The sequence below is a fragment of the Marmota monax genome, unplaced genomic scaffold (assembly GCF_021218885.2).
Source record: "Marmota monax isolate L192 unplaced genomic scaffold, Marmota_monax_Labrador192_F-V1.1 WCK01_AAM20220418_F8-fsc00020, whole genome shotgun sequence".
NCBI lineage: Eukaryota > Metazoa > Chordata > Mammalia > Rodentia > Sciuridae > Marmota > Marmota monax.
Window position 1 is genome coordinate 2,902,623 of NW_026692912.1, and position 24,059 is coordinate 2,926,681.

At 42.3% G+C, this 24,059-nt stretch overlaps 1 long non-coding RNA gene across 1 annotated transcript; it reads right to left on the bottom strand.

The window, feature by feature from the left end:
• Positions 1-6,154: 6,154 nt before the first annotated feature.
• On the bottom strand, positions 6,155-22,951 carry LOC131424433 (uncharacterized). The gene is made up of 4 exons (XR_009227409.1): positions 22,534-22,951; positions 11,739-11,917; positions 11,009-11,190; positions 6,155-8,129 (listed from the first exon to the last, which is right to left on the bottom strand). It is a non-coding gene; the product is annotated as an uncharacterized LOC131424433 (long non-coding RNA).
• Positions 22,952-24,059: the final 1,108 nt, after the last annotated feature.

Consider the following 24,059-nt stretch of genomic DNA (forward strand, 5'->3'; position numbering starts at 1 on the left):
CTCTCCCACATTTGCACACCTCCTGGGCACATTCTGGAGGGGAGGAAGCATGGTGGCTTAGGAAGGGAGAGGCTCATGGAGCAAGAGAACCTGTGCGTTCACCCTTGTCTCAGACACCGTGGGATGGGTTAACCACAGTGGGATGGGGGCCTTTACCTCTTACAGTCCAAGTGGCCAGCAACAGGAGTTCAGGAAGTAATCCATGAGCAAATGGGCAAATCGCTACATCTTTCTGAGCTTTAGCTTCTTTGTCAGTAAAATGGAGATAAAAGCTTACAGGATAATATTGGTGGGCAGTGTTTTGTAAAGAAGAAAGCTCATAATTCGTAGCTATTAGCTGGGTATTCTATAAGACATTAGACTTGCTTCCATCAAGTAAGCCATTTGTATTCTGTAAAGCCTTGATACCCTACTAGACATATATTTTTTGTGCTCCCCCCAGCTGGCTCTTTCTCCCCTTCTCCCCTCCTTCCTCCATCCCTCCCTCTCTCCCTCTGTCTCTCCCTCCCTCCTTTACTTCATTCCCCTTCCTTCCTTCCTTCCTTCCTTCCTTCCTTCCTTCCTTCCTTCCTTCCTTCCTTCCTTCCTTCCTTCCTTCCAACAGGGTCTTGCTAAGTTGCTGAGGCTGGCCTGGAACTTGTGATGCTCCTGCCTTAGTCCTCCGAGTCTCTAAAATTACAGGACTGCACCACCACACCCAGCCTCACTAGAATTTCTAATTTAGCCAATAATGAGTGCCTGGTGTGTTTCAGCTGCCCCACTAGGTGTTGTCCCTCACGTTATTCTCCCAATAGCCTTAGGAAGGAGTTGCAGATATTATCCCACATTATGGAAAACTTGGGCTTCTGACTTGCCCACGCTGGGTCCCAGTCTCTGCCATGTGGCCTTAGGAAGTCGTCTGGTCCCAGGGCGAACTGAACTAAGCTGGAAGGAAAGGACCCGGAGGCTGAGCATTGATGGGTTAAATGGGAGCAGTGCTTGCAGCTGGGTAGTCAGATCGATTTCCAGGATTTGCTGGGGCTGTGTTCCCCAGCTGGGCTGGACACAGTCCTGCATCTCAGCCTCCATGAGCCTGGCGGGTGAGTGTGAGGATTTGGAATTTCTGGGCCTGAGCTGGCAGCCATCTCCTCGAGCCAGGAGTGGGGTTGGTCTGATGAGTAGATAATTAGGATGCTTCTTTCAGCTGGAGATAAAGTCCAGAGCCTCACTCCAGCCATTATCCTGCCAACCCTAATAGAGCCAGATTGATGGATACAGCACGGAGGGAATTTGGAACATTCTTGTGCACACTATATCACACTCAATAACCGCCCGTGCACAATGTGGGACTTTTATAAGCCATTACAAAATCCATTTTGAAACATCTCTGGGTGCCACAGCCAGCTGCAAAGCATCTGAAGTATCCCTGACATTTGGGCTTTGGTGGAGCTTGTGAGAACACAGGGACTCGAGAGCAATCACTTGCGTACACACCAGCCAAAAGAACTCCGTCGTAAGGGAAGCAGATGGTAGCCTTGCAGCCCACCGTACATCTTACGCTGTACTCCGGCAAACGCACTAATCCTTCTTGTTAGACAAGAACAGAAACCCCCCAAATGCTTTCCATATGTCCCATTGTCTTCCTGGTCCTTTAATTCTACCTCAAAAGCCCCCAACTTAGCAACCTTCATATTAATGCTAAACATATTACATCAGTTCTAACATTGATATGTTTAATATGAATACAATTAAAGTTGCTTCAACATAATCCTGGTAAGATAAACAGCACCGCTATTATTATAAACATCCCTGCAAGATCTCTTGTAAAATATTATCAATACTAATAGAAGTCCCCTCCACACACACCCCAACACCCACCCAGACTCTCGGGCTAAACAATGCCACTGCCTCCCTACTAATAACAAATATGTCCAGTGATTTAAACATCGGTGCATCCAATGTAAACACCATTATAGCTAATGTAAAACAGTCACCCGGCCCAGCAAACCTTCAACCATCGAGCTGCCGAAGAGAAAGAACAGTTTCCTCAGCAAGAATGCATTACAGCCTGCTGGTGCCATTTGCAATAGATTACTTAAGCCCATAAAGAAATGAAAATTGCAGGCTCACTCTGAGCCAGAAATGATGAAATTGGAGAGCCCAGGCTTGGTACGGCATGGCAGACCAGCTTCTGCCCAGGGTCTGCAGGCCCGGTGCGGTTGGAACGCGCCCTCCTAGAGTCTGTGTGTGCCCCACAATATCTCTGATACAGAGTGTTCCTTTGGTCCTGCTTCCAGTACATGCTTTCCACACGTGTAGGCGTGAAGCCTAAGACTGGCCTTTTCAGAGCTGATGTGCTCGCCAGACTGGGCATGTCTAAGCGCGTGCACGTGGAGAGATTTCTCTCCATAATGGCCTTGCCTGGCTAGCTCAGCAAAGAACAATACTGGGTTTTCCACCTTCCCCTGGGGAGTTTTTCCTTCTTTTTCACATTATGGAGAAGATCAGGGCTTGTGGAGGAGACCTAGATGCTTCACCAGTATTCTATTTTGTTGGTTTGATGCTTTCCTCCCTGGGACCTCTGAAACAAGCAGACAGATGCCCACACCACAGCCCTGGCCTCGTTCACAACAAGCTCTTGTTTCCCTCTTGCTACCTTCTTCCTTGATTTATTGGTTCCTAATCCCCTGTGTGCATCTCTCATTTCTGGAAACTTCTTGGGTGTGGTTCCAATATTCCATATTCACTTTTTTTTTAAGTCCATCAAGCCCACCCCTGCTAAATAACCAAGTTCACCAAGCTCTGGTTTGGGGAATCTCTGCACGGTGGTTCCCATCAGACCCAGCTGCAGAAGGTCTCCATGTGGACCAGTTGTGGCTTCCCACTGCCTCTCAGGAGTGTCCCTAGGAAATTTCCAAAGGAGGGTCATGCCCTTTGGGGCTGGGCTGTATGACATTTACTACAATGTCCCCAGAATTATACATTTCCATTGTGATTGAGAGGAAGGAAAAGAAATTTCCAAATTATTTCTCCCTTAATTTTATTAATCCAAATGAATCACCTCTCCCTTAAATAGTTTTTATGAAAAACGTGAGTGCTTTTTTCTTTTGATGACAGAACATTTTCATGCTCCAAGGAAGATGCATCTTCTTGTGGTGACTGTGAGAAAAAGCATCTGTATGTGCTCTTGAGAAATGTCTCACACAGGGGTGTTCACCTGGCATGTAGAGTTCAGTGACATTTGGGCCTTTCAGTTGTTGACATGTGGAACCAGATAATTGCTTGTGGTGGGGACTGGAAAACAAATGGAGAGAAGCTCAGATGCAAGTTCTTGTTTCCTTTGCTGAATTGCCTGCGTCTTCTTAGGAAAGGAGCTCAAGCCATCTGAGACTCGGTTTCCACACTTGTATAGTGGGACTGGTGCTAGCCATGCAGCAGGGGTTTTGGGAAACCACCTAGGTATTATATATGTAAATTTATGATGTCAATTTATGGCAGCTGTGGTTCTCATTTGGGTCCCACATCAAGCACCTCCTCCTTGAATAAGCCTGAACAGGGTGTTCTCATTTCCCCAGAGTCTGGAAAGATGGAGGGTTGGAATTCTACTCCAGCTAAACATCATATTATTAATGCCAGGCAACTCTTTCCTAATAAAACCCAAAACCATGTAAACACTGGTATAGCTTTCAATTTGTAGTCAGATTAGACGCCAGGAGCGTTTGGTTCCATTTTATTTTATTTTATTTTATTTTTTAAGTGAAATCTTTACAGTGAATTTGAAAGCAAGCTATTTTCTGCCTCTCTAGAGAAGTGTAAGTTTTGAAAAATGACTTTCCTTGGAATGTTTCAACTTCAATCAGGGCGGATGGGAGAAGAAAATAAAAAAAAAAAAATAATAAAAGCTGGTCAACTCACATGATAGAATTTCTGGACCCGGATTCAGCATCTCATTCAGGAAGTGCCCTGTGGAGTGAAATATGCACAGAAAAGAGCCCCTGAGTCATTCTAAAAGCTATTTTATGTCCTTGGAAAAGCAGGTGTTTATACTCATATTCCCCGAGTGTTCTGAGTTAAGAATTGCATACTGCAATTGCTGTCCCCCAAAATCACCCCAGGAAAGAAGTCCTCCTATTGGGGAGGGAGACATTGATTCTTCACTGCCACCTTCACCTCTGTGAAGTACAGACTTTACATCATTCCTGCTTCTTCTGTTACCAATAGTAAAGAACTCCTACTCCATGCCCACAGAGAATCCCCTATGGAACCATAGGGATCCAGGGATGGATGGTCAATTTCCTACCCCTCCCTGCCTGGCAGGGAGGACAGACCTGGAGGAAAGCTGAGCCTGTGCTTCCTCTTTCCTGTGACAAGGAATTAGGTCTCAGAGGGCTGCTTGGAGTAGCAAAATAGTTCTCATTCCTGAACCTTTAGGGACAACTGAGTTCTGAGCTTCATCCAGAGACCAAGGTACAGAGAAATTCCTGTCACACCCTGAAGCCTGACACCAAACTGTGTACATCCAGTAGCATGTTAGTAAGTGGTGGAGGATCTGGAAAAAAGATAGCTGATGCATGGGCTCGGTGATTCACTGCCATTGTCACTGCCTAGGGACTGGCAAGCTATCTCTGCCCAGAGCTGGTCTCCTGAGAAGCCATGAAATGCCTAGCAGGGCCTCTCCATGAGCTCACTGCCTGTCCATGTTCAGGCACACCAGCATCCCCTCCACAGGCACCTTGGAGTGAGGTTCTGGATTTGGACAAACTCAGACCACTTTGTCTGGTCACTTTGTCTGGTCATTTCCACTGGCCCTGGTCTAGGACTGCCATTCCTCTAACTCCAATGGCAGGTGACTCTGTTGTGGCACAGACAAGGCTGGACACCGAGGAATTAGCTGGAATCAGGTTTTTTGGCTGCAGCCAAGTTCAGAAGGGGGGCTTTCTCCACAGTCCATCCATCCCTCTGAACCCCGAGTTCAGAAAGTTTCTGAACTTTGTATCCAGTGTGTAGGGGGAGAGGCTCAGAGGCTCACAGTCTGTACAAGTCCACACAAAAGCAGCTTTTTTCCCTGTTCTGGCCATAGGACCCAGGCCTGGATACAAAAATGCAAACGCCTCTGTATCACATCCTGCCTCTGCAACACACCTCCCTCCAAAAACTCTGCTGCAGGAATTCTTGCTGAGAGTCTAAGAACAGTGGTGGTGAGGGTCTCTGGAGGAGCTTAATTGAGATTTTCTGTGGAGGAGAGGGTGTCACTACGACTCCATCTTTTTCTTCGCCTCCTCATGGGGCAGCTGGCAGGTTCACCAGGTTCCTGGGAATCTCCCCTTAGCTTAGCAGCCCCTCAGGCACCTCATCCACCGCCTCCATTGCAGAGCCTTCCCTGATCCCAGAGGACGGTTCTTCTTTCCATTTCCTGTTATACTGAGCATCTTCCTTACAACATGTGACAGGCGGTCACAGACAAGCAACTGGAGGATGCTGTTCATGCACGATAACCTCAATTTTACACAATTGCTAGGTTCACATAATGACCTGTATTTTTTTTGCAAGTGTAAGACTCCTGCCACTGTTCTCTTCAGAGCACTAATCAGGAAGGATTCACTGCCCACCCTCTCTGCCTTCAGGGGCCGACAGACACATGGAGATGTGCAAAGAGAGCACCATGTCACCAATACCCACCATCTTGCCAGTCCCAGAAGTGGAACCCATGGGGCAAGGGAAAAGCAGAGGTCATTTAAAGCTGGTCCTGAAAGAACATCCAGGGACATTGTCTGAAGGGACTTAGTGGTTCCACTTGAACTTAAGTCCAACCAAGGTCACCAATCGGCTTTTGCAAAATGGAATTTTGTAGGGACATCACTCTGCCGCCTTTGCTTGCCCTCAGCACCAAGCCCCTGAGCACATTTGCTGGAAAGGACATATCTTTTTATATCAATTATTGAGCATGTGGATGGAGAATAGACTTATTAGAACTAGGATGTCATAGAAAGATTTTTTACGAGGAAGGTTGAGTTCACACCGTGGAATGAAAATGGAAAACGGTTTGCTTAGAACAAACACCTGTATAGCAACTGGTATATGCCAAGAGCTTTCCCAGGTGCTTTACAAATATTGGCTCATTTCTTCCTCTCCAAAGACAAAATCACAACAAATTTTAAGATCTTAATTGGCTTTATTTGTGATTCTACAATCAAGTAACACTCCAATCCACAAAACAGAATAAATATTCCAGTGAGCTAAGTACAAGAGGGTTGGTTTTATAGAGAAGGGCTAAAACAACAAGAAAGAAAGTACAAACAGCAGATCAGCTATTTTAAAGATACTTTCCTTGTAAGGTTGGGACAGGGAGAGGACAATAGAAAAATCACTGATTGGTGAACATCAGTTTACTTCTTTGCAAAGATGAAGGCAGAAACTGGCTAGTTGGGAAACTCGGCTCTTATCGCTCCTGATTTCTCTGAAGGCCAGAACACAACTTAGTTTCATCTTGGTGACATGGAACTTTTAATATGAGTGACTCCATTTTGATTTGGAGTCTGGTCTCTTGGGGTCCAACGCAGGGGTTTGGTACAAAACAATGGTCTCCTGTAATTTTTATTTAATTATCTTCAAAACATCCCTATGAGATCTGTCCCATAATTATCATCATCTTAGAGATGAGGAAACAGGCAGGGAGCATCTGAGCTACCCCCTCAGGTCAGACATAGCAAGATCAGGATTTGGACCCAGGAAAGCTGCCCCAGCAATCATGCATTTAATCACTATACTATAGTAGACACATGCATAATTTTTAAAAATGGGGTTCAATTACTGTTTTCTGAATTCCTCCTTAGTAAGGGCTTGGTAAAAAGCCTTAATCAGGTAAGGCTAGGTGTTTAGAAGTTATACAGGTGTGCAGGTTTTCATCTTGGTTGTGTGGAGTTGGTTGACCCTTTTCTGTGGGCTCATAGTTCCTATTACCTGCAGACTATACCTCCTTTATGTTAGGATCTTCATTACTAACTTTTGAAAACTAATACCTCTGCTCACAATTTACTCTAAAAACTAGATCAGGTGTGAATAGCATTTGTCTTAGTCCATTTGAGTTTTTTGGTTTTGGGTACTGGGGATTGAACCTGGGGTACTTAACCCCTGAGCTACATCCCTAACCCTTTTTGTTTTTTATTTCAACACAGGGTCTCGGTAAGTTGCTTAGGGCTTCACTAAGTTGCTGAGACTGACTTTGAGCCTGCAATCCCCCAGCCTTAGCCTCCTGGGTTGCTGGGATTACAGGTGTGCACCACAGCACCTGGCAGTGCCTTTGGGTTTCTATAGCCAAAAAACCATATACAAGGTGGATTATGAGCAACAGAAACTTATTTCTAGCAGATCTGAAGGCTGGGAAGTCCAAGATTAAGACACCAGCAGATTTGGTGTCTGTTGAGAGCCCCCTTTCCCATTCATAGGTGGCACCTCCTTGCCGCGTCCTCACATGGCTGAAGAGGCAGGGAATCTCTCTGGGGTCTCATAAGGGCACACATGCCATTCTGAGGGGTCCACCCTTGTGGCCTAATCCCTTCCCAGAGGTGTCCCCTCTCCATACCATCACACTGGGGATTAGGATTTCAACATATGAATTTCAAGGGCAGTGAACATTCTGCCTGTTGCTGTCTTTGCGAAGCCTGTTTCCTCCAAGTCCTCAGGGAGAGTGTCTCCTGCAGGCGAGGCTCTCATACAGAATGGCTTTTTTCCTTGTGCTGTCATAACTTTGGAATTTTACGATTTTCTCCAGTCGTGACACTCTGTGTTCTCTGGCCGGCTGCCTCAGCCTTACACGTGCTGTGGGTGTGGTGGGTGAGGTGGCTCTTGCCTTCGTGCGGCCACCTCCTCTGGGTCTGCAGCCAGACATCTGCAGTGAGCCTGGACCACGGCATTGCAGAATATGAGGTGGGTGCTGAGCCAAGGACAGAGAGCAGAGCGGGGAACTGGGGCACCTCTCTCTGTGTCTGTCAGCCATCATATATGATCCAGCCTGACTTCTGAATATGACAGCTTCTGCTTCACCTTGGCCTGCCACAGCCCCTGCAAGTTCCTCTTTTGGTGGCATTTTTTTCTGGAACCATACATATAGTGAAGGAGATTCTGGGAAATCTAGTTCCAGCTTACCTAAGCTGACAAAGCAGAATAAAACACATCATTGTGCTTCTTGAAGGTTTTTCTGTCGGTAAATAATCAGAGGGCTACTTACTGAGCATGACGTGGGAGCAAGGGTGGTTGGTTGGGTGATTTTAAGGTATCTTCTTCAGCTAAGATTCTTGATGTTTGACAGATGCATCCCGCCACCCCCACCCCTCATGTGGCTAGCTCTGGGAGTGGGACCATTGGCTAGAATACTCTTTTCCCTGAACAATGTTGGAATGAGCACAGGAATGCCTGCTTCCCCTCCTGAGAGTTAGTGAGAAAACTAGCTTGGTTCTCTGAGTTCTGAACAGATATTTTACGGAGTGACCCATATGTGCATTTTTCTTTGAAGGTATATGCCAGCTCTCATGCCAGGTCATGAGCTCTGATTTCAATTAAGTAGAATAAAGAAACACTTGCCAAACGGATAATAGCTCAGTGTTACAGTTATGCATATAATATTCACAAAGCTGACCTCTTCTGTATTCTCACTGCTTCTGTGAGAGGTGTAGAAGTGGCAGCTTCAGTCTTCCTGTTGGGTGGGAATAAACCCCTGTAGATCTTGAAGCCAGGTGCCATTGTGCAGAACATGCTAAGAGACTGCTGGCATAATACTAGAGACCTCAGTCAATTAGAGTGGCTTCAAGGATGTCCCTTGGTGGGCTCAGTGTGTGCCTTCCCTGTGAGGCTTGTGTTGATTTTCACTGGTGTAGAAATGATATGACTAAAGTCCCTTTGTCTGATGCCAGATGGCACCTTGCCCCTGCCCCCTGCTCCTATAGCACAGGCCTGAACTACAGGTGGAGAGAGTTCTACACTGGACTCTGCTCTCCTGTTGATTATTATCCTAGACAGGATGTTTAAATTATTCAAATACGAGTGCTTTTGTAAACCAAAAGTCACTGGAAGGCTTATGATCCTGGAATACCTTGAAAAGTTATGGAACCAATCTGAGTCTCCCCTCCTAAGGGTATATATAGAAAGAGCTTCTTAGTGAGGCCTGTTCATGGAGAGTGGTCAGGAAGAACAAAATTCTTCTCTGTTTCCCTCCTCTAGAATCTGCTTAGCAAATAAAACCGTTCTTTATCTATAGTGCTTTGCCCACTTAGCACAAGGTGTGGGGGGACACTGCATCTGGATGACCACAAAACCCCCAGGAAGGTGATTTGGACTTTCCAAGGCTTCATGTCTCACTTGAAAGTGTAAATGACAACATTGAGTACCTCCGAAGGAACTCCTGAGTTTTAAATTAGACTATGCTGGACACTAAGTAGGTATTCAATAAAATGAGGAACCTGAGAAGCAACCTCATCTCCTTGCATGGGCAAAGGGGCTCTCCAACTAACACAGAATGACTTCCTGAGCTGAGCACTAAAACTGGGCACACACTGACCAGCAGTGCCTGCTGCCTTGACTAGATGGCATGGGCAGCTTAGGCGCCCATGAGAACAAGCATCATGTGCCTGTGGCTTGCTTGCCGTGCTTTCTCATCGGGGTCTTCATTTAAATGGAGACGGTAAGAGCTTTGGGAAGATGATGGGAAGTGAGCTCCTTGGAGGATTCATTCATACCACCTTTTGAGACAGGTCCACCTGGCCCAAGGCAGAAAGCCTGGCTCACTGGGCAGGAGGGCTGAGACATGGCACCTCCAAAGAGCTAGGCTTGCATTGGTTGGATGCTTTGGGTGGGGTAGCAATGAGTGTGCAGTGACTTCCGACTCCAGTTCTGTGCAGTGTGACTTCAAACCTTCCTGTGTCTCACTTTCCCTATTAGGTGGGGCTACAGTGACAACCAATTGAGACAGAGCACTCAATCATGGCCCTTCTCCTTCTCCATCGTCACCGGTTTGGCTTCTAAATTTTCTGAGGAGCTTGTCTTTATCTTCCAGAACCATGGCTCTCCTCCCCTGTTCCTCTGCTCACTTTTTTCTAACTGCCTCTCACTTATCTTGATATCCATGCCTGGCCTGTCTGGGGACCTCGCCTCCATCAATGGTGGCCTCCTTCCTCTCCCCTCCCCTCGCCTCCCCCTCCTCTCCTCTCCTCTTTTCTCCTCTCTCTTCTCTCTTTTCTTGTGACCCTCCCTCAACATCATACCATCCTTCCCTCTCCCTGTCTTCTTTTTGGTCTCTCTTTCCACCCCTCCTCCTCCTTCTCTAGCTCTCCTTTTCTCTGCCTCCATGTGACTCTGCACATTTTGACAGAGGTGCTCTGCACAGACACTCTCCCTCCATGCTGGCCCCAGTGGGACACCAGGCCTGTTGCCAGGAGGAGAGTCAATAATGAAGACAGTGGGGGGGGAAGCCAGGCTGAGCGGCTGCTGACCCTCTAGAGAGCAGCAGAATCACCTTGGGAATTCCATGACTTTGAATTCTTCCGTGTGCCCATTTTTATCAGAGCATGACCTGCCTATTGGGGAGGATGACTTCTGTCTCTGGCACTCAATTAATTGACACACAAACAAAAATAAAATACTAACCCTAAAACCAAAAACAAAGACAGAGCTTCAACATCTTCATCCCTCAGGCTAGGAAAAAATGATCCTCGCATTTTGGCTTCTCTCTCTCTCTCTCTTTCCTGCCCCCTGGGTTTAGCTGATGTTTTCTTGGAAGAGGGAATGGCCCTTTGTTGAATATGAGCCAGGAGACAGGTCATTTGGGAAAGCTGGTGACCAGGACTATTGCTTCCATGTCTACTTCTCTTTGTGCAGTACTTGTTATAGAGACATCGCAAATATTGATTGCAATTCACCTAAACCTGTGTGTGTAGATCCAGAGATAAGAGAGGTCTCCCTGCTGCCTCTCTGGCAAGGTGAGTCGGTGTTGTAAGGATTAAAAGTGATGACAGATGATGAAAGTTTGGCATGTTACCTGGCACAGAGGAGAGCTTCAGAGATGCTGGTTTCCTTTCCCTTAAATCGTAGAAATAATGAGGAATCACAACCCAGGAGCTCACGGCATCTTCAAGGTGGGATGGGCCTCTCCACGCAGAAGCCACGTCTCGTGTCAAGTCGTCAGTGACTTGACTTGCCAAAACCTCACTTTCTTGTCATCTGAAAGGCAGCATAATGCAATGGAAATATTAGAGAGTCAGAAATGCAAGGGGGGAGATCTGCACATGATGCTGGTGAAGTCATTTTTCTGTGTCTCAGTTTTTTTTTTCTTCAATACCATGGGGATGTCAATGAGGTAAGCCAACTGCTGAGTACCACATTTGGTCTGTCATATGTTACTAATTTTTTGGCCTTCCTGATCATGCTGTGGTGGGTATGGATGATTTTTGCTCAGATCACTTAAAAATGTGGCTTGGCTGTCTGTATAGGTGACCACTTACAGGAAGTCTGCATTGGGAAATGAGCATGGGACATCATTGGATTCCCCGACTAACACAAGTTATCTTTACTGCGGGGGGGTGGGGTGGGGGGGTGGGGTACTGGGAATTGAACCCAGGAGCATTCTACCTCTGAGCTACCTTCCCAGTCCTTTTCATTTTTAATTTTTTGAGTTGCCCAGACTGGCTTTGTACTGACCATCTTCCTGCCTTGGCCTCCTGAGTATCTGGGATTACAGGAGTATGCCACTGTACCCAGAAACAAGTTACCTTTGAACTCTTTGGTGGAGATCCCTTTGCTAGATTCAAATCTGTTCATCTCAGAATGTAATATTCCAAGCAAAGTTGCATCCATCATTCCCTTTTTCCTTCGTGAAGCAGCTGGGGTGGGCTGGGAAAATCACTAGTGTCCGTATGGCCATCAGGATTCCAAGGCAAGCTGCTGCGTCCTGCAATATAATCAGCAGGCAGTAGAAAAACCACAGCCGTAGATCAAACAAAAAAACAGCCACAGACAATGTGATCATTCTATTCCAAAATTTCCTTTGGTATTCCTTTTCACTTGTAGACTTATTTGGCACCTATGCATGTGTATAGGACATAGCAGCTGCCTTAGGTTTAGGAAAGAAAAGGTCTTAGGGAAATGCAGCTTTGAGAACATTCTACCCACTGACTTTATTTCTTCTGTAGTTGGAGGGGAAAAAATGTCAGGGATTTAGCCACAGCACCTGAATATCTTGATTCTCTTGATGAAATACTAGTTCTTTGGAAAAATAAATACAAGTTGACCATGGTGGGAAAATTTGCACCACGGAAATGGGCAAACACTACATGATGATGATGACTTTTTTTTTTTTCCTTGAGAGCCACCAGTTGATAGTTAATTCATGTGTCATTTCAATTTTAGTTTTGTAGTTGTTCTTAGATTCTAGGAATTCAGTTTTTCATCAAATGGATTTTGAAGAGCCAAATTTGAAAAGGTACAGGAAAGTTATAAGAGAGAGGACGCTATTCTCAGATGTGGCCTGGTAGAGAGGAACAAGCACAGACTTGGGGATGAGACAGATCTTGTTTCAAATATTGGTTCCACAAAGCTGTTATCCTTGGTATCTGAGTCAAGTTACCGAACTTCTCCAAATCTCAGTTTCTTTAACTGGAAGTGAGAAAATCAGACCTACCTCAAAGGATTGTTGGGCAGATAAAATACTATAGTGATATAAATGACACATAAGGTATAAACCCAACAAATATAAGTTATGATAAGTATAAATCCCTGAGGTGGTCGACAATACACTCCAGCTAAATAAATGGATCTATCATGTTTTACCACACCCCAAAAGTAGGTTATCCCTACTTTATATTTGGGCTGCATTTTGTAATATTAAGAGAAGCAGAGATTAATGCAGCTAGTAAGAATAAGACATCTAATTCCTACTCTCTTGCTCTAAATTCTCAGGGATGTTTATATACTAAGAATCAAGGTGCAGGCTTACTTACATCAAGACCCTGGACACTCTTTGAATAATTTTTTCTGTATTTCACAAGCAGATGTTTATTCAACGAGTATTTATTGAGCTGCTACCTTGCTGTTTCTCACTATGATCCTTTTCATTCCCATAGTTCGTAAGAGTTTGCGGAGCAAATGGACACCGTGATTTTATGAAAACTTCAAACAGTGAAGGGAATTAGATATTGTAATTCACATTTTAGAAATGAGGAAACTGGGGCTCAGAGAAGAGAAGCCACTTTTCCAAGGCAGCCCAGCTGGTAAAAGGGCTGTGGTAGCAATCATTCCTCTGCATTTAATAACAAGTGCGCCTGTTTATCTTGTAAAAGAAAAGTCACTTGATTGGCTAGCCCAACTGTGTTAATTAATTTATAATGGGGCTCAACATCCACACAGTATAGTTTCTGTTCACAAAGGGACTTCACAATATGATTGTCTCTGTATTATCTGAATTTTTTTCAGTGGGGACCAAACCCAGGTCTTTGTGCATGTTAGGCAGGAACACTACACTGAGTCACGCCCCCATTCTCTTATTTTATCTTAATTGAACCTCACAAGGACCTATAAAGAAGGAAACACATTGCTAAGAAGTAAGAAAAGACACTAATTGAACATATTATGATGTGTACCTAGCCTCCATCCTATAAACTAAACTTGATTTTGAGGAGCAAAGTGGATTTTGAGGCAAAGCTCATGTGATGATGTTTCAGTGGGACACAGAAGGAAAAAAAAAGAGAGAAAACAGGGAAATGAGACTGAGGAAGAGGAAAAGCAAATATGAGATGGCCTTTTACTTGCTGTCCATAGTTTCTCAAGAAAGTAAAAAATAAGCTGCCTGATCACGTGGGAAATCTCAGAAAGACTTAAGGAACCACTGTGACTTGGTTCATTTTCTTCCCTCTTATGAATGATGGACAAAATCCATCTCAAGGGCATTCTCCAAATTTCAGGTTGAGTTATTCAGCTCCTCTCCAGGCAGCCACTGGGGAAGGTCAGAGACTTCTCAGGTGGCTTAGCTGGTCCTGGACACTGGCAGCCTTAGCAGCTCTTACTAAGCAGGCACAAGATCGGTCTGGCCCTTGCTGTAGAGTGCACACCTCAACGGTTGGCAATGGTGGCAGCCAGAGCACCTTTGTGACCACGAATAGGGTGTGAGCCTTAGCTGGACATGAGCATGGATGAGCAGATCTGGGATGAGCCATAGAACAGGTTGAAAACACCCAAACTGTCTCATTCCATCTGTACCCTACTCCTGAGCGACAGACATCCCTCTTCTCATTTTTTTCACAAGGGATTCAAGGCAGGTGAAAGTTGAGAAGGGGATGAAGTTCTTACGTGTCTGCTGACTCTGTGCTCTTTTCATCTCAATTTAGTAAAGTTATTGGTTATATCTTATTACTTTTATTATTTTTTTTTACAAAAAGGAAATATGGGAATTGAGCAAATTTATTTAATTCATATGCCAAACAATCAAAAAATAAGGTAACTCCATCACAAAAGCTGGTCTAAGCAGAGAGAGAATCTGAGATTCCAGCTTTCTCCTGAGTCTCTGTGGGACTCAGGGCCCAGGTGTGGCCTTGGCTGAAGGGGCCCTGTGTGCCTTCACCATCAGCACTGTGGACCTGGGCTGCTCCTGGGGTTGTCCTCATTCTTCGCCCTTCCTGAGTTGAGCCTGTCCTCGCTCCCTCTCTGGAATGTCAAGGTCCTCCCCCTGGGATCCTGCCTGCCACACACCTCTCAGATTCCAGAATTATCACTGAAGAATACAAATTATACTTTTAAAGAAAAAATCTTCCCACTTTTCCAAAAATACAGTTGAAGCCATCGAGCCTGGCGTTCAAGGCCCTCCCTGATAGAGCTCCTGCTTACCCTTCTCATTTCAGAATCTTTCCACTCTGCACTTACACTTGAATGCAGAGGCAGAAAACCTCGCATACTTTCATGCCTCTGTGCCTCTTTTCATGATGTTTCTTCAGGTTGAAATACCTTTTGCCTTTGTCCTTTGAAAAAGTCTGTTGATTCACCAAATCCTTCCTCAAAGGCTTCCTGTTCTGTAAAGCCATCTCTAGCTCCCCTGCTCAATCCAAACAAAAGGTTCAGATATTTGTACTTTCCTAGGGCTTTATTAATACCCCTCTTGGCATCAACGGTCACATAATTTCACCTACGTGTTTGTTCACTGTAGGTGTCCTTTTCCAACTCTACTCCGTGCAGGGACGACGATTTATTCCACTCAGTGCCTGTGGCATTTAGGACAGAACCTGGGTCCATCAGGCCTCACTACCTGTTGCTGTGATTTAAGTCTCTAGATTCCTCCTTGAGTGGTCAAGACAGAACTTCAAAATGAAAAGCAGATGCCCATGAATGGCCACTGCCTTGCATTTTGGATTCTGGGACTCAGCACACATCTGAAAAATAGACCTCCGAAATGGTGACTCCAGTATCCGCCTATCATTTGATATATTTTTCACCCCACAGACCCTAGATCCACTGTAGATATAATAATTTTGTATATCAGGTGGTCACTTTTCAACCCTGAAACGACATAGAAGTTTTCTCAAATATTTGACTTAATTTGTAAAGGGAAAAAGTTCATGAGGTCAGGCCAAAACCACAACACAACAAAAAACTACTCAGGAGAATAAACTGAACAATCTCAAAACTTATACAAGATTGAAAGACATTTTGCTTCTATCAGTCACAATGGAGAGACCTTGTTGAACACCTAGGGATTCAATAGAGACCCCAGAAAAGTCGTTTCTTAGCAGCAGGCACAGTGGACAGGAATGAAGCAATAGAAATAAGCCACTGTGCGTTTATTACATTAAACATGATATAAAATGATATTTTTTCAAATATACACTGTAACTTATTAAGGTAAAGAGTTATATTCTAGGGACTGGGTATGTGGTTCAGTGATAAAATACTTACCTAGCATGAGTAAAGTCCTGGCTCCTATTATCAAAACTACAAAAACAAGAAACCAACTAACCACCACCACCAAAAACAACAACAACAAAAAACTATATTTTAGAACAACTATATTAAAGTTTAAGCAAGTGGAACAGATAAAATGTTAACACTAAAGAATACTAAATTACCCACTTTCCACCCCCCCCCCAAAAAAAAAGGCAGAAAAAAGAGAAATAAGGGACAGAAATCAGGACACATAAAAACAAATAACAAGATGATGTATATAAACCCAAGAATATTGATAATTGAATTAGATATACATGGTAAAAACACTTTAACTAAACAAAAAATAAGGTTGCATGGCATAAAAGAGCAAGATGCTATAATATACTATCTTCAAGAAACACATTTTAAATATTAGTATACATAAATTTAAAAAGTAAGAGGATAGGAATAAAGTACCATGCAAACTCTTTAGTATGGAAGGTCATGTTAACTATTTAGTAAAAAGAATATTACCCACAATTAAAAATGTTTCATAGTGATAAAATTGTAAAGTTATCAGGAAAATCTAGCATTTGCAAATGTATATGCACCTAATTATAAAACTACATGAAGGGAAAAAAGTCACATAATTGGAAAAAGGAACTAGATAAACCCATAGTTTTGACTGTAGCATGAACACTTCTACATAATTGGTAAGCTCTATGGAAATAAATTATTTACATTATAAACACTGAATGACACTGTTAATCAGCTTTATATAGTTGAAACTCAAAATATCATGCCCAACAAAGAAAGAATGCTCATTTCTTTAAAGTACAAATGGTATATTCACTAATATAGATGGTACTTTGTGCCATAAAATCAGTCTTAATAAATAAAAAGGGACTTCAGTCCAACAGAGTATTTTTATTACTTTAATAAAATTAAATTAGCAACCAGTAATAGGATTACATATCTAGGAAGTTCTCCAATTGTCAAAAAGTAAACAACAGGGCAGGGGATTAGCAAGGATGGTGGAATGTGATGGACATCATTATCCAAAGTACATGTATGAAGACACAAATTAGGTGTCAAAATACTTTATATACAAACAGAGATATGAAAAAATGTGGTATATATGCATAATAGAATTGTAATGCATTCTGCTGTCATTTTTTTAATCAATTAAAAAAAAGAAATTATAACAGAAAATCTTGAAAAAAAAGTAAACAACAAATTTCTAGATAATTCACAGGTCAAAAAAAAAAAAACCAAGGAAAATTAGAAAATATCTGGAACTAAATTATAATTAAAATAAACATTTGAGGCAGCTAAAGCAACACATATAGGTAAGTTGGTAGCTCTAAATGTTTATATTTATAAAAATAAAAGCCTGTAAAGTGCTGTGCAAGCTCTCAGATTTGTTTCTTATTTGCAACCTAATGAATTAGCTGCCAGTTTCATGAATGCTGGCAGAAGACATGAGATTCCTGGGTCAGAGATAAAGGACTTAATTATATACCACAAGAGCAGTAGTCATAGTATTAGTATTCATGCTGATCCCTTGAGTCCCAATTTCCACAGAGTAAAGAAAAGAAGGCCAGATGACATGTGAACAAGCTATGGGGTTGCATTACATAAGAACCTCAGGTTCAGGAAACATGGATCTTTTGGATTGTAGCCTATATGACTTTACTCCAGAGGGAAACATTATGTTGATTGTACTTGACAATAAACATACTTGTATTTTGCTCTGGCAGGACCACTTTATTCCCTCTTTCCATGTAACATAGCACATACATAGGTACTGGGGATTATTAGAGAGTTGCTATTTTGGAGAAACCATCAAATGGAACAAGAAGATATAGAAAATATAAACAGCTCTACATCTACTAAACATTTGAATTAAACATCAAAAACTTGTCCGAAAAGAACCATCAGGACATAAGTGGTTTTTCTAGAAAATTCCATCAAAATATCAAGGAATAAATTTTACCAGTTCTACAAAATGTTTCATAAAAGAGCAGTGGAAGAAAACATTCTGACTTATCAGTTCAACATTGTCTTAATACCAAAACCAGACAAAAATATTATGAAGTAAGAGGCTAGTATCTAGAAATTAATATCTAGGGTAACCAACTCTCTGATTTTGTGTTTGACTACACCAGTTTTAACACTGAAAATTCCATGTCCTGTGAAACTCCTCAGTGTCAGATCTCCTACAAGTTATCCCTAAAGCATCCTATAAATATACCATAATGATGAGAGATACAAAAATTATTAGAAAAGTATTAGGATTTTGAATTTAACAACGTGCAACAAATCAGTATAATATGTCCCAGTAGTTTTTACTTCAGGAGTATAAAATTGGTTCATTGTTTTAAAAAAAAAAATCAAGCAATGACTCTTAACATATTATAAAGAATAAAAACCGTATGGTTTTTCTCTACAGACACAGAAAATATACTTGGCAAAAATCAACAGTCATTTATGATTAAAAAAAATCTCAGAAAACTAGGACTAGAAGGTGCTTTCCTCAATGTGTTAGGGATTCTGTATAAAAACCTACCACTTATATCATAACAATTGGGGAAGGTTAAATATATATTCTCTCTACAGATCAGGAAACCAGGAAAGAACAACATCACTATTTGTTCAACCTTTTGCTGACAGTATTTTATAATTATATAACAAATAACTATAAGAATAAATATAATAGTAAGTATAACAAACGCTATGACTTCTACACAGACACTACCAAGCATTGTTTGTACAAATTAAATAAATCCCCTCAAACATTTTTCGAACATTTTTGACTAAAATGTAATGACTTTACATATTTCTGGGATAAAATATGATATTTCAGTAGATACAATATATACTGATTAAATCATGGTAATTAACATTTCCATCTCCTTTTCAATGCTTTGTGTTAAAGAGAGAAATTTTTAAAAAATCAAAAGATAAAACCATGTTCATTGTTTGGAAGAGTTCATATAGGAATTAAATTCTCCCAAAACTGATCTATTGATTCAATATAATTACAATAAAAATATCAGGCTTATTTTTTTAATTCTAAGATTTATTTAAAAATGCAAAGACCAAAGACTTCATTTATCAAAACAATTTTGAAAAAGATGAGCAAAGTTGAAATCCTACCTGATTTCAACATTTAACATACAGTTATCATCATAACAGTATGGTAATAATATAATAAACATATAAGTCATTGGAATGGACTGGGCAGTCTAGAATATATGGCTGATTGATTTTTATCAAAGGGACCCAGACAATTCAAGGAGGAAGAGAATAATCTCCATAAATGGCACTGGAACAGTGGGAAGGCCACTTAAAAAAAAAATCCTTGATTCTTGCCTCACAGAACCAACGAAAATTAATTTGAAATGTATCACATATTCCAAAGAGATAAATAATGCTCTAGGTTTTCTAGAAAAAATATGAGAGAGAATCTGTTCCAACTTGGCTTGGGCAAAATTTCTCAGAACACAAAGAATATTAGCCATAAGGAATAAAATGAAAAACATTATTTCACCAAAATAAAATTCTTTTAATCTTTACAAGACTGTATTTAGAAAATAAAAAGGCAAACCACACACTAGAAAAAACAATTACACAACGTGTATCAAACAAAGGGCCTTATTAGTCAGGGTTCTACAGAGAAAGAGAACCAATTGTGTGTGTGTGTGTGTGTGTGTGTGTTTGTGTGTGTGTGGACTGTGTATGAACATACATGAAATATTTATGTATTTCATAAAGATGAAATTTATTATGAGGAATTGTTTTGTGATTATAGAGGCTGAATCGTCCGCTTTGCTGTCTGCAAGTTGGAGACCCAGGAAAACTGGTGGCATAGGTCAGTACAAGTCTGAAGGCTTGAGAATCAAAGGAGCAGATGGTTTTAAGATTTCAGCCCAAAGGCAGGAAGAGACTGACAGCCCGCTTCAAGTAATCTAGCAAAGTAAATTCTTTATCAACTTTTTGTTCTTTTTAAGTGCTCAGTGGATTGGATGGTGCCCACCCACACTGGGAAGAGCCATCTAGTTTATGGAGTTTGTAAATTCAAATATTAATCTCCACAGGAAACATTCTCACAGAAGTGTATACTCAGAAATGATGTTTATTCAAATATCAGGGTACCCCATGATCCAATCAAATTCACATTTAAAATTAATCGCCACATTCAGGATATGTGTGTATCTATCTCCCTCCCTCCCTTCCTTCGGTCTTCCTTCCTTCCTCCCTCCCTCCCTTATTCTCTCATTTTAAATTATAACTCAGTAAGTAAGAAGATACAAAGCTCCATTTTTTTTAAAAAAAAAGTACAGAAGAGTTAAATAGGCACTTCATACAAGAAGATATGGGAACCACAAATAAGCACACATTAACATTAATCACCAGAGAATGGCATATTAAATTTTGATGAGATAGCTCTACACATGCACTACGATGGATTAAAGTAGAAGGACCTACAATATTAAGAGTTAGTGAGGTTCTGGAGCAATCAGAATTCCCATACGTCGAATGTAAAGGGGTCAAAGAACATTGGAGCATTTTCGGCAACATTTTAAAAAGAGAGTTAAACATGAATTTACCACATAACTATGCATAACTTCTATTTACCATATAGCAGTTTTCCTCCTTAAGAGAAATAAAAAGGTATTTTTGCTTCAAATTCGTAAATGAATGTTCATAACAGTTTCATTCACAAGACTCCCAAGTTGGAAACCAAACAAATGTTAAAATAACTGGCAAATGAATGAGAAAATTGTGGTCCACACGACGAAATTCTGTTCAGTATAAAAAGAAGCAAATTATTAATACAAGTTAGAAATGTGGATGAATCTCAAAAAATCTCTCTCTGTGTAAATGAGGCCTTATATATAACAGAGTAGATGCTGAATGAATTGGTTGACCCTAAATTCCAGAGATGAAAAAGAAGACATCTATAGCGCAGAAAACGGGAAGAGGTTGCCTAGGGCTGGGACTCAAGTTGGTAATGGGCTGCCCAGGGGCACAGAGGAGCTTTCTGGGCTAATGGTAATGCTCTCTATCTTGATCAGGATCGTGGCCACCTGGGTGCACGCATTTTGCCAAAAACATATCAAACTTTACAGTTATAACATGAGTTTATTTTTTGTATTGCATGCAAATTATATCTTTAAAATACGATTGAAAATATCAATTTCATCACCACCACAGTAATTAGGGCTTCATGGAACCCAACATGAAACCTACAGACTAAATGATTTCTGGGCCAGTGGGACAACCTTGTGCTCCAAAGAGATTTCTCTCTGCATTTTCCTTTGTTATAGTCATTCAAATATTTAGACCTGTCTGGGTTTATCTTTAAGGCCAGTTAGGTCTTATCATAGGGCACTCTAGAACCACCTGTGAAGGAGCAAGGAGGTCATCCAAGCTTGGAGCAGATTGAGTAGTCTCAGGGCTCTGGTCACAGATCAGCTCTGATGCTCTGATTACCCCTGGTGTGACCTGTCTCCTAGGGAAATGGGGCTGAAATACAAGAATGCAGAAATATGAAAGGCTGGTCTTCTATGAACCCTATTAGAGAGAGAGTCAGAGGGTGCCTGTGGTCATGATTTTCTTTTCTTGGGAAAACTGGTGGAGTAAGTTAGAAATAGTTCAACTCAGTGTAGACAGGATTGCTTAGGATTAAAACGGAATGACTCAACTTCAGGAAGGAAAGAAGAACGGCCACCATACTCTTGCTGGTGTGCCAAGGGTAGAAGCTGTGATAGACATCTGAGTCCTGACATCAGAGTGGGCAAGGAGGCAAACAGCAGATTGCAGAACCCTGGTAAGACCTACCTTCAGACCTCCCAGACAGGTTAATAGGAGTGTGAAGAAGAATGCTAGGTTGAGAAAAATACTGAGTAGCAATGGTTATCATGATAGAATTTTAGCTCCTAATAAGTGTGCCCTCTCTAACCCATGAGAGAGGCCATTTAAGAACTGGTAAGCAGGGTGGGCAGGAGGCTTTTTGCCTGTGTATGTAAGCCACAGACTCTAAGCACTTTAAAATACGAGACGACAATTTAAATAATCAATTTTCTCACTGACTCTACACCAACAAAGCAGTTACTTTGGATGTAACTTTCAAGATGTGTTTACACATCCCTCCTGAGAAAAGTCTATACATCAAGAGTGTACCTTCAAATTGTTGGTAGCAATTTGACCAGTGCACTGCTTTAGTTTTTATTTTGTTTTATAGTATTCAATTTTGATATAAATTTACAAAAGCATCTAAGAAGGCTTGAATTTCTTAAAAAGTGGGCCATTTACCACATATATTTTGAGAAGTATTGCCACAGAATGGAGGCCAGGAGACTGGCCCACCAGTCTTTCCACAGTCTATGAGCTAATAATTGGTTTTACAAAAAGCAAAAGGAGAAGATTTCATGAAGTGTGAAAATCATGTTAAACTCGAATTTCAGTGTCGTGAACAGAAGTTTCTGGAATATAGCCATGCCCTTCCTTTACATATTGCCGCCAAGCGTTTTCACCCTACAATGGTAGAGTTGAGTAATTGCAGCAAAGACTATTGTCCCCACAAAGTCCAAAGTATTTACTGTCTGGCCTTTTACACAAAAAGTTTTCCTACCCTGCTCTACAAATACTCACCACTTGCTCACTTGCTTCCTGGCACTCCAATATGAAGTGACGTGAGAGTCATCAGAACTGAAGTGTTTCTCTGAGGACTGTCTTTGGAAGTTCCGGCTAGTTCCAGTGGCGGCTCTCTGGGGTCTGCTGCTGCGAGGCTCGAGGCTCGGTGCTTTCCTGTTGGTGCCTTGGCACGGCCAGCTCGTGACTTGGCTCCCCCGTCTCCCAAGGGAAAGTGCCTGTTGTCCTGGGCATTTCCATTCACGTGCTCACCAGATCTGACCCGGCCTGGCTTGTAAAATCTGATGGGATTCCTGCCCAATGAAGGGTGGCTGCAGGCAGGTGGAAGTGCCACTCCAAAGAGGCAGTAACCTCTGAGTGGAGGGCAGGGAGCAGAGGGAGAAGAGACACTTGCTGTTCCTGCCCAGGCTGCCCCTGCTCAGCTCCTGGGCTTGCAGACTTGAGACTCACTTGGCTTTAAAGAGCTCATTAGCATGCCTGGGAGAGGTGAGCCTTCAGGCTTCCAAGAGCCCAGGAGGGAATTCATCCGGGAGGGGGTGGGGCTGTAGTAAGGGACTCTTTGAAGGGGGCAAGGACATCATACTGAGGACCTGGGAGGAGCCAAGCTGGACAGATGGTCTCAATAGGCATGAGCCATGTGAGGAGGACTGAAGAGATGTCAGAGCTGGGCTTTTGATTCTGGGGGGGGTCACCCCATCCTCGGGTAGGTGCAGAGGTGGCGGGGATACATAGGAAAGAATACAAGCGCTCAGGGCCAGGAGGATATGTCATATAGCAGCTGTGTCATTTTGAGCAAGTCACATCACCTCGTGGAACCTCCTCTGTGAAGTGTCTAACTCATGGGGCAGTTGGTACAATCACTTTAAATAAATCAAGTAAAGGGTTTCAACCCCAAAGCCCCACGCAGAGGGGGGTTATTACAAGCAATATGTGAGAATCATTCCTTCAGTGGTTCAGATTGACAGGCCGTAAAGAGAATGGGGCCTATAAGGCTCTGCCTTTGACTTTTACAAAAGTCACTTGGGATCTTTCCTCAAGTTAGATGTTTAGGGTATAAGGGGCCATTAAAGCCTTTAAGCTATCCCATCCCAAGACTGCTTACATGCTGCCGGGGAGAGGAGCTCAGTCCTTGATAAGGACGTCCCTTTTTTCTTGGCAAAGTTCAGGCCAATGGAGAGTTCTTACTGGGCTGAAATTCACTTTGGGGACTTTTATTTATGGTGTTATTTGTATCCATAAGAACAAATGAGGTCCCAACTCCATAAGAAACAATGCAATTTTCCTCATCAGTTGCGTGCATTTGAATAATTTTTTTTTTTTAAGATGGAATCTTGCTATGTAGCACAGGACGGGCCTGCATGCCGTCTCTGGGCCTACAGGTACAGGCCTCTGTGTCCAGTTTCTTTTTTTATATCCCCTAAATTGATGATCACCAAGCTTAATAGTCTCTAGACACCTTTACGTTCTTAAAAAAAGATTGAGGCCCTCAAATATCTGTTTTATGTGACCTATCAATACTGGCTTTA